The sequence below is a fragment of the Acanthochromis polyacanthus genome, chromosome 10 (genome assembly GCF_021347895.1).
Source record: "Acanthochromis polyacanthus isolate Apoly-LR-REF ecotype Palm Island chromosome 10, KAUST_Apoly_ChrSc, whole genome shotgun sequence".
Lineage (NCBI taxonomy): Eukaryota > Metazoa > Chordata > Actinopteri > Pomacentridae > Acanthochromis > Acanthochromis polyacanthus.
In genome coordinates, this window is record NC_067122.1 from 23,409,212 (window position 1) to 23,421,005 (window position 11,794).

Sequence of the window (11,794 nt, forward strand, 5' to 3'; positions counted from 1 at the left end):
TGTGAAAACTCAGGATGGGCCCTAAAGGAAACAGACTCAAAGGATTATCTAGGGCATGCCCTAAACACAAACCAGAGAGAGAGGAGAACAAGATATAAGAGAAGAGGGAGACCTAGAGAAGAATAAAGCAAAACAGAGAAAGAAACCCATTAAATTGTGTGCTTTGAATCCCTAGAGGCCAATGTCTTGTTTGATGAGCCCTGAGGTTAAGGTCAAAGGTCAAAGGTTAGACTCAGAGGTTATCAGTAACTGTGTAGGGTTAACTACAATTGTCTGAGTGGATGAGCACTTCCACAGTGACACTGATTCACTCAGTGAAGGCATTCAGGGGTTAGAACTGGCGGGTACATCCATCAAACAGGGCATATATGCACACATTTCTGGGCCCTTTACTGTATGACGGTGGACTATTGGGGATTATGTCCCTGGTCATTCTAGGTGTGGTTCAATTTGGAGCTGGTGTGAGAGGAAGTCAGTGGGGAGCTGAGGTGTTGAACCCTGTCATCCTGTTGTTACTGGTCACACCTGCCTGTTGTTCCCAAAGAGCATAAAAAGCTAACAGAAGGTGCTGTGTTTATATATTGGGACTAGTGACATTTAACAGAGAGGAACCAGTTAATTGTACCATAACTAAAACAGGACATAGAAATGACTAACTATTCACTGGCCCAAGGGCTTTGCAGAGTACATACAACTACATGGGACACAACAACACCACCCCAGTGCACACACATGTACACAAACACACACTTATGTGGCTCATAATGGCAGGGCTCGTGTTAACGCTTCCCTCATTCAGCTGGGGGATGTACTGGAGTGTATTCTTAATGGTCTCCCAACTGTGACCCAAGCAAAAGGTATGGAGGAGGAAAGGGGGAGGTGCTGAGTGGAGAGGGTGTAACAGTGACAGCTAGCTTCTGCTCACTGACATAATTACAGGCACAGAATGTTTTATTCACTCATTTGTTGTTGTCTTCATCGTGAATCAGTGTTGAAAAAAGCTTTTGTTCTCGCATATAATGCAACTGACTGGCAGTTGTTCTTACTTTTACTCATAGTGATGCTTGTCATCAGACAGCATTTATCAGAGCTGCAGTCGCTGCACACTACAGACCCTCACAGCAAATCTGTCCATGTAAAACATCCCTCTCAGCTTCTCCTTGGCGTCATCATTGTTTTGGTTCTTGTTGCACAGGAGACCCCACAGGGAATTCTGTGTATGTCAGGCTGATCTCAGTCATCTCCAGTGACCCGCAGAGGAGTCGCATATGAGACATGGCAGTCGTAATGCTCAGCCCTTGCTGGTGCTGTGATCAAGCATAAACAGAGCACGCCTGATTACTTCCATAGGACACGGTGACAATGTGGGCATCAAAGTAGAGAAGGGTGCCACTATGTGGCACATCAGAGCTGTAGGGTCCAGGGGCACAAATCTGGGCACAGAATGAGTCTTTCATATGTGGGCCCTTTGAACCATGACTGACATGTAAATCCCTTTGAAGTGCTGTTTGGTGAGCCCGAAAATCTAAAGCTGGTTTAACACGTTGAAATGGATCCTTTGTATTCCTGCTCAGTGATCACATGCTGTATGGTCGCAGGTCTTCCATATGGAGAAATATAGAGGGCATCACCCCTCCCACAGCCATGTTTGATTTTTACTGATCAAAGTAAGCTGTATAGAGTAGAGGCTTACACGAAGAATTGAAATGACATGTTTGATTCTCAGCGTTAATTCTTTGTCAGTTTCCCACCAGGTGCTTCATATGGGTGTAAAAACATGGGAGGATCACAAATTGTGCAGCTACGATACTCCAGGGGTATAATAACACAGTGCTCCCATAAAAACAACAGATAAGCTAAGGGTACTTATTACAGCTGAGTCTACTAGCAGAGTGTGTCAGCCTGTCAGAGCAGATTTTAAAAAACATGAACATTTGTGATGAGACGATCTGTTGAATATTTTTAAGGTCAGCATATAAAAGAATACAAACATATTGTTTCACTTGTTTTGAGAGAGGGTAGCAGTCTGACAAACAGCAATGTCCTACACATTTACATGAAGTGCGTATAACCATTCATCCTGTAGTCCGTTTTCCACTCCCATTTCCCCAGGTGCACCGGGCAGGTCTTTACCAAGCATTGCTAATTATGAGCTAGTTGGTTTCAGCATTGTGCATCGCACAAAAGGGATTTGCTTGTAACTAAGGCCATGCCAAAAAACAGGCTTACACACACCACATATAAGCCTGGATATATGAATTGCAGGTTATGTCACTGCACTATTTTTTTCTCCCTCCATTTAACAATATTAATAACAGTCACGTAACAGCAACAGCAACCACAGGCCTAATAATAATACCGCTTTACAAACAGTAAAACTATAATTAGAAATAAAACAACTGCCGAACAGTGAGTAACAGACAAACACGTAAACATGAAGTGAGAATAATAGATACAACTGTTCGCTATAAAACGCTTAAAAATCATTAGTATCAGCCTTTGCTATTTAATACGGCCTTTCAGAAATGCAATCAGGACAATTGCTCTGTCACACTCAGTCTTCACATTTTTCTCTGCATCCATGTGCCTCATGTACCTCATGTGCCCATCTCACTCTGAATGAATTAGTAAACAGTTGCTGTTTCTGTGGCTAGCCACCCAGCCCAGCGGCCTATTTACACTGTTCATCTGTACAGCCAGAGATGGAAGTCACTGAACCAGACGGTAGCAAACATGACAGCGGCCACGGCCTCCATTGTCCCAACGCTAAGTGTTTCTCTATTTTGTTTTGGCCTGAAAATTGCCACACTTCAAAGTGACTAAGCATTTGGGTCAGAATTTGTTATCAGTCCTTTCCATGCTGTTGTTGATATTTTATGTTCTCATGGAACAGCCGGCATCCTTCAGACCTCATATGGTTGTGTTTTTCGCTTAATTTCAGCTGAAAAATAATGGCTCTTATCTGGAACAAACATGCTCACTTGTGTTTGAGCCAGGGCTTCATTCTGAGCCAATATTCATTTCTTAATGTACGTACACTTCCCCTCATGGGCCTGATCAGCTCTCTTCCAGTCCTGGGCCTTCACAGCCTCACCCAGCAGCCTGCAGATCCAACAACAATATGAGGGCAGACCCATGAAAATTACTCTCTGCACTGCTGCCTGCTTCTCACATTTTCCATTCAAATAAGCAAATAGATAAACTCATCTCATATACAGGCCAGTGAAGACTGCCTGGCAAACAGTCGTGAGTGTGTATCATCAGCCAAAAGGCTAGCTACCATTAAAAGTCTTCCTTTGCCAATACATAGATTGGCTCTCTAGTTATATGTCAATACATATGTGTACATATATATATATATGTATATATATATATATATATATATATATATATATATGTACACATACACTCAACAAAAATATAAACGCAACACTTTTGTTTTTGCTCCCATTTTTTATGAGATGAACTCAAAGATCTAAAACTTTTTCCACATACACAATATCACCATTTCTCTCAAATATTGTTCACAAATCTGTCTAAATCTGTGATAGTGAGCACTTCTCCTTTGCTGAGATAATCCATCCCACCTCACAGGTGTGCCATATCAAGACGCTGATTAGACACCATGATTAGTGCACAGGTGTGCCTTAGACTGCCCACAATAAAAGGCCACTCTGAAATGTTTGGTTTTATTGGGGGGGTCCACTCCTCTTCAGTGTTCTTCTGAATACGATTACTAAGAAGAGAAAGAATAGAAAGAAAGAGATTCATTGTAGCATACAACTTGAGAAATACCTAGCTGTCTCGCAAAATTATTTGGTTGCATATTTATCTCATTTTGATTAAACACAGCTTTACGGTCCATTATTTAGCATTTTGCAATGCTGTCTTCTTATTTCCAATTTCTGGGTTAAAAAAAAAGTGAAATATTCTGCCAACTAAGCTGCCCAGAAAATACAGTAAAGAATGGAAAGCAACCATCCTGTATAAATAGGGATTTCATCATAGAAATACATTTTGTAGTCCTAATTTTACATGAGATCATATTGGTTAAAAAACACTAATGTACTGAATCTATTTTTATGCCAAAAATTTTGACAGGTTACAGCTTTTAATGTTTTATCAATTACATGTATAAATTCAATGTCTGTTTTTTTTTGCCATTTTATAGATATTAACATATATTTACAGCAGTCATGTTTAGATGCTGGACCAGAAAATGCAAAGGTGTAAATAACATTAATGGTTTTTGTGTTATATTTAGATGTGTTACTTGTCAGTCTGTAGATGCAGCTATAAATAAATCCAGCATTACCACTGCACAGATCTTCCTTCACAACAGAGTTACTTGTTAAGCCAGGATAAGCACAGGTGTAGTTAACATCATTAATAATGGCTAAGATTGGATTAGTAGCGTCAGTTTCAGTGCTCTGGTTTTGCAAGTGCTGTCTCACTCCATGACTTGCCAGAAGAAGATGGAGAGGCGCCATAATCCATTAAACCAGGGACAATGTGCAACAAAAATGTATTGTCTAAACTTCATCACGGTGCATTGGACAGAAAATGACACATTACAAACTGAGCACGGCCCATAATTCCACAGAGTGCTTGTAAACTGGCTGCATATTAAGATATAATAAACTGGAGATGCAAACACATAGTAATTTCAACTTGATTGGTGGTTAAAAGCTTGGCGTCTGTAACTGAGTGGCTGTGGTGTCAAAGGTCACCACCCTGTCCACTCCCTCAGAGACCCTCGTTTCTCCATCAGCAACCCCTGACCTTTCAACCCCCCTGTTTCCCGCCGGTTGGACCCACCTTATAGCGTCTGTCTCCAGGGAAGGACTCAAAGCCGTGGAGGAAAGGTTAAAGATCATTCTGGAGCACAGATCCACCAATAAGAGAGGAAACATTTTAGTAAAACACCTGTGACTTTATGAAGAGATTTTCTCCACACTATGCAAAATATAGACTCCCTGACCTCAAACCGAGTTTTAGAGATTCAGTGTTTTCACTTTTCATTCATACAGCCAGCAAAGCACAAGTTCCCCTGATTCCTGTGATTGTTTTGTGGGAGATAACACAGGAAAAAGAGAGGATGTAATCCTCTCAATTTGAACAGCTTGCTGATAAATCAAAAATAAATATATTTCACTTTGCAGTTAATTACCTCCTTTCTGAGGATGTTACAGTGATAAAAACTTGCAAATAAACTCAGTTGGTCATGTGTAGATTTCTCTCAAATCTGTTTTCTTGGTGGCCATTGACCTTTGCAGCTTTATCTGGATGTCATTTAAATCATCTCTTTGATGAGTAAAATTACACTAGTACAGGAACATTACAGGCATTTTTCCCAAGAAGTTTAAACTCAGCTTTAATAAGAATTACATAGTTTTTGCTATTTGCTGTTGTGGATGGCTACTAAGTGTTCTCAAAAGACTTTGGTTTGTTACATTGATTTAGTTAAACCTAAAGAGTGTGTAACTTTGAGAAATGAAACAAAGTGTCTGCATACAGTGAACATCTCAATTTAAGGTCGGTAAAGAGTGTAATCAATGCAAATTTAGCGAGCCCAAAATGAGCGTTCATTTTTTGAACCACAGTATCCCGATCCCACACAGTTTCACTCTAATTATCCCCTTCGCTTAGTTTCCACGACCATCGCTCTGTGGATTCAGCCCAATCTTTTCCTTTTCATTTTTCCAGAAACATGACATTTTACAAGAAGAGGTCAGTACTTCTACAATAATGGTCAGCTCTGCACTTTGTCATTATGGTCTCACTGTTTATGTGGGTGCATACGTGTTTATGGCATGTTGGAGTGTGAAATTGTCTGCTGCATATGTTTTATTGCACTTCGTGGCAAGGGTAGCGGAAGTGGCGCTCGACAGGCTGCAGTTACGCCTTTTCCTCTGGTCTCCTTCCCATGTTCCTTCCACAGCTGCTGTGGTACAACCCTTTTCCGACCTATGCTGTGTACACACAAATACAGACGCACAAAGATATGCACACGATTGCACACGATTGCACACGTGTTCTTGCACATGCATAAATTAAAACAATTACCTTTAGTAGAATGATTTTTTTTTAAAAATCATCTAAGAAATCTCATAAAGATCCAAACTGGCTTATGGAAAAGACCCAATTCTGAGCAATGCAACACTACAGTGACAATGTTTACAAAATGTTGTCAAAACAAATCCTTCAAACACACTCAAATCGAGTGTGTATTGTATCTTGAAATGAGTCCCAGTTTCCGTAATATTTCTACAACTGTGTGTGTCGTATAAACAGGATATCTAGAGAGGAAAAGCAAAGGGTGGGAAAAGACGGGCACAGGCTAGGTTAGGAGATACAGAAAGAATTGCTTGAACAAATAATTGTACAGTGGCTGTATTAGAGGAACTCCTGAATCACCATGTGGGAGAAAGAGAAAATATACAGATCCAAATTAGAAGACAGCTCCAGACTAAACTGCTTTACCTATGAACTGTGGCTGGAAGCTTCAACTGGCGATGGTGAATGAGATTTGAACACAGACGCCTTGCAGAAAAACCAGCTCTGTGCTGCTAGTGCTTCTTATTATTATGAAGCTTATCTTCTCAAAGTTGGTCTAATCCTTTATTGTGGCATAGTGTGCAGTTACATAACTTGGAACAGCATCAATAAGACAGAGAGAGAAATGTTCTCACACACAGAGAACGACGATAATAAGTTGGGCATGACGTATAAAGTGTCAACTTGTAACGCAAACAGGTGCAATAAGTGCAGTTCAAACACAGGGGCTTCCTCTTAAGCTGCTTATGTGAAGTCGACAAGTGGAGATCTTCGGTTTTAGGGTGAACAGTGGCGTATTGTGCCCGGAGCCTGGCGAGAGGCTGATTTCTACTCTCCGGCGGTGACCTTCTTTCCGGACAAAGTGTTCCCCCCACCATGACTGACTCACAAGGTACGGCCTATTACGTAACCGGAGGGAGGAGAGGGGTTAGTGATGGATGATCCATTTTTCTGGATAAAAGGTTTCGTAAAGTGGATGACTTCTGCGTGAGAATGGTGCACAACACAAGTCCTATTTGCTCAACGCTGGCCATAGGTCAATTATGCTGTAACTGTCACTGATGGGGAAAGCCATTTGAAAGATGCCGAGGAACCCGAGAGAGAAACCAAAAAAGGCAGTAACTGTCAGGTGAATGACTAGCAACATTAATCTAAGGAAGAGGACTCACCACGTAGCCAGACTGTTATTTTATTTAATGGGATAATCTGAGTTAGCATGTACTTTAGTCTTCCAACTCCAATCACATGTTTTAGTTCACGTACAGTAACTAATTATATGGCTAACTTCTGACAGTTTATTTATGTTTTTTTATTTTATGGATCTATGTTTCCACCTCCTTTTGATCCTGAACAAACAAGGATAGGTCATAACAAGCATTCTGTTTTCAGTGGAAAAGATGAGAGAAGTCAAGAAGGAGTAGTATGTTTGCAGTAATATATACAAGAGGTGCCTTGTTTTCCCTGTTCAACTTAATTTTGAATTAGAAGAAACAATTAAAAACTTAAAGAGTATGAAATAAACTGGAATCTAAAAGAAGAGTTAATAACATCACTGATAAAACCACAGAACAAACACGCAAATTAAGATGTGTCTCACAAAATAGTTTAACAAGCAAGCGTGCAGAACAGTAAAAGTAATAAAAAATGTTAATTGTGCTGTCTGATCTAAACCTGCACACTGTTAGAAACTACAACCACATCAGGAAAACACACCCTCAGTACACCAGAGATAGGCCAAGAACGCCACTAGCCAGGGGGAGTCTCCTCTAATCCTTCCCCACCCCAGACACCCGTCTCTGGGATTGCACGCCACTCAGTGGCCCTCAGGTGGATCTAAATTAGATCTGGCAAAGCCGGGATCAGTGAAGTATTCCATCCGAACAGACTTTTCATGAAGCTTTAGTCTAAACCCTGGGAGAAGTCGCAGCTTCACCAGTAATTGATCTGCCAGTTGCAATATACTCAGTGACATCCTTAAAATATTACCAGAGAAAAAGTTTTGTGTCTGACTAACACTGGTCACCCTGTTTAGGAGGCGAAAAATAAAGGTCTGCACTGGTGTGGTGATTGTAGAGACTCCCAGAGGGTGAATAAAACAAGGATCAGGGTTGAAGAGGGTGTCAGTCAGCTGGTGTAATTGATAAGAGAGACTGACAGCTGCTGTCACGAGAGAGTCACAAGGTCCGGCACACTGCCACTCTGCTCCTCACAAAAACAGGAGAAGGAGGGACACATGGGAAGAGAAGCAGGCTGAAATGAAGAGGGGTCAGGGAGTCAGCGGGAACAACAGGTGATGAATTGGAGATTTTAAGGAGCATCAGACAGGTCCTGACACCTTCACTGCAAAACACCAGCCCTGACCTGTTCTGTCTCTCCTCGGGATGGACACACACAGAGACAGGTTTAAAGTGTAAAAAATAACCTCACACAATATCAAAGCACTTCTAAATGTTGTGTAACTTGAATGGTGCCATTTCTTTCTCTTTTTCCACATCTGCACTCAGTGTCAATCGAACACTGGCTGACTGAAAGTAACCCAAAACCAAGCCAGAGTTGTAGTTTTCCACTCGTGCTGACTAACTTCTGACTAAAGCTGTGGAACAAGCTGTTGAAACAGTGCATTTTTGTACATACTTGTTGTGTTCAGACACAACTTCCAACCGCAAAATGCGTGGCTATAAAACATCATCTGCACCTGACAAATGTCTTAAATAAAGGCCAGGAGCATGAATCAAACTGCGAGCACCTGATGATTAACCTGGCTGGCAGCTAGGGGTCCAATTGCTGCCTGCTTCCTGCTTAAGTGTTTTCCACATGGTGTTTTTAGCATATTTCAGTCATTTGCAACCCAGCTCTGACAAAACATGCACTGCAAAACCTCGAAATCACAATGTATAGCAAAGCTTCATGCATGTAAAAGCGGCTGAACTTTATTTGACTGTGTTAGTTGTGTCAGGCGCAGCAGAAATGTTGGCTTGTGCTACAACAGCAAGTTGTTCTTGAGGAAATCCCTTTGTTCTGTCTTTTTCTGTCTGTCTTACAGAGAGGAAGCTATAGTGACAAATATGTCTGTTGCTGCAGGCCATCTGGCAAGCAATAAAGTATTGCACTCATGCAGAAACCATGGTTGTCTACTTCTCTGCCATTTATTTAATCTGAACTTTATTCTCTTTTATCATTTGTTAGACATCTTTTAAGCGTGGCATTTGTTTTCTCCCCATCACTGAGTTCTGTGTGACACATTATAAATCCATAATTTCTGTCATCTGGCTCTTTCCTCCAATGCAGGCTACAATCAGAGCAGCTGCAGGATTGGTTGTAAAGTACTATTAGATATTACTTACAATGATGTCACTCTATGCAGCATTTAGTGCATTTTGGACGAATTATCATAATCACTTTTGTTCTTGTCACGTCAGCATCATAAAGTGAAATTTTAATTGATTGTGAAGTTCCATTTGCACTGAAATTAAATACAACTTGTATTTTTAGCATCCCTGCAGGATGCGCCATGCTGAATCATCAATTCTGAATTAAAAACACCAATAATACCAGCTGTGAAATCCAGAGGACTGATCGATCAGAAGCCTAAAACTGTATGTGGCTCTGAGATATTAATTCCACAGCAGGCAGGGGAACATCCACTGATTACAATGTGTTTGTCTGAGCTCACGCACTCCTCAGCTACAAACAGCTTTTTAGTCATGAGTCATTTAATGTAGCAAAAATATTGAAGTAATGAACAATAAGTACCCTGTATCCCAAAGCAACCCCATTCAAGTATCTCGGAGAGCATTCCAAAACATGGCAAATAATGTGGGTCATCAGCTTGCACTGGATCTTATCCTAAAATAAATGGGCTGAAATAATTTCGGCCACTCATTTGGTGGCAGAATATTCTAGCTCTGGCAATTAAACAGCACAAGAAGCTCCCAACATTTCTGGGCTTTTGCTGAGATTTTAATAGCGGTCGCTCTAAATTGACCTGCAAGGGAATAAACCTCCGGCTCTCACGTGCTTTCCTAAATAACCTGTGTGAAAGCAGGGTCTGTTGTATGGAGCTGTCACTGACCCTTTAGGCAGGAGAGGATGTGTTCGCCCCTGACTAGCTTCCTAGTGACTGCAGCCTGCACAAAGATAAAGCATGTCAGATGCGATTGCCATAGACTCATGGTGACCATGACATCATTCTGTGCACAAGTGATTCGCAAAGCAGAGGAACGTGTGGAAGAGCACACAAACCCAGCACCCTATGCATGCTTTGAGCACACAGAGCAGAACCAACATGGGCAATGATGTCAGCTGCTTTCCCATAGAGGGTGCTCTGGGAAAACTGGGGTGCAGGAAGCAGTAGGCCCCTTTTCAACATCTTCAAGGCACAATGGCAGGATAATGACTATCAGCTAATGGGCCACAACCTGGAAAGTGACATACTAAATGAGAGAGGAAGAGATACTAGGCACTATGTTAATGAAAATACTAAGTATTTCAGCTTAAATTAACATTAGCTTTAATGAACTGTGATCTTGATTAATGTGATACTGCTTAACAAAGTAAAGATGGTGTGACATGTGCAACAACTGCAGTATACAATTATAATATCACAATACAAGGCATAGGAGCCCATTGCAAGCTACACAAGTTACACATGTGATGGACTGTCTGGAATAAGAAAATCTAAGTCAAAAAATCATATTTCAAAGCCACTTTGCAAGGCTCCAGAGACAGTTCTTTAAATGAGTTTACAGAGGCTTGCCCTCTGTTGGTGATTATGAGTTCTGCATATCATTTGCACTAAGCCCACATACAGAACCCGCACAGCTCAACTGACGGAATTTTATGGTTTACTGCACTTCAGTTCTACTACAGATCCCTATCTAGAAAACAGATGAACAAAATTAGGCACACAAAAACAGGGTTCTTCATAAGACTATAACTAGATCAAGGTCAGTGTTAGGAAATCTTGCCTTTCTTGAATCAAGGTTTCTCTCTGATCATTGATTTAAAACCCTAAAAAACTCATGTCTTTGTATCAAAGTTACATATTTAGATTTGCTCCCCTAATAAAATAATCGCTCTCTGCCTCAAAATGGATGAAATAGATGCATTTCTGTACTGTTGCTTCCCTGTGCTCGTGTATTGTCGCTTATATGCAGATCAGTAAGATCCCCAACTTGCTCTGGACGCCTTCCTCTGCTGACTGCTGCAGCTCAAGCACACCAGCTCACCTTTGACTGCTTAAACACTAGACACTACACGATTGCAAGTTGTAATATTGGAGTCATTCAGGCATGCACGTTAGAACCAGAAACAGATTCTGAAGAAGAGCCACAATACAGAAAGCTCCACATGCAAGTTGACAGGATTGCTTAATTAGGTTTGTTACATATGAAGTCTGAATCCATGTTTTTTAAACTGTCACTGGTATGCTCCGGTTTCAGCATGAAAATTCTCAGCAATAGTTGCTTATTTGCTCAAAACATGCCATTTATCATATGAAAACGAAAGCAAAAAATGATCTGGACATGTTAACATGGTTAAAAATCTTGTTTTTTACTGGAGGGAATCTTTTAAACTTTGATACATTTGCCCCCATTCTGCAGAAACGCACACAGAAAAATGTACAGTATGTTTGCATTATTTATACTTGGTGCTACACGTCTTGCATTGAGTATGTATTTGCATTTGGAGTTCTAAGAGCTGGATGAGACATTACAGTAATAAAGCTACTTTTGGG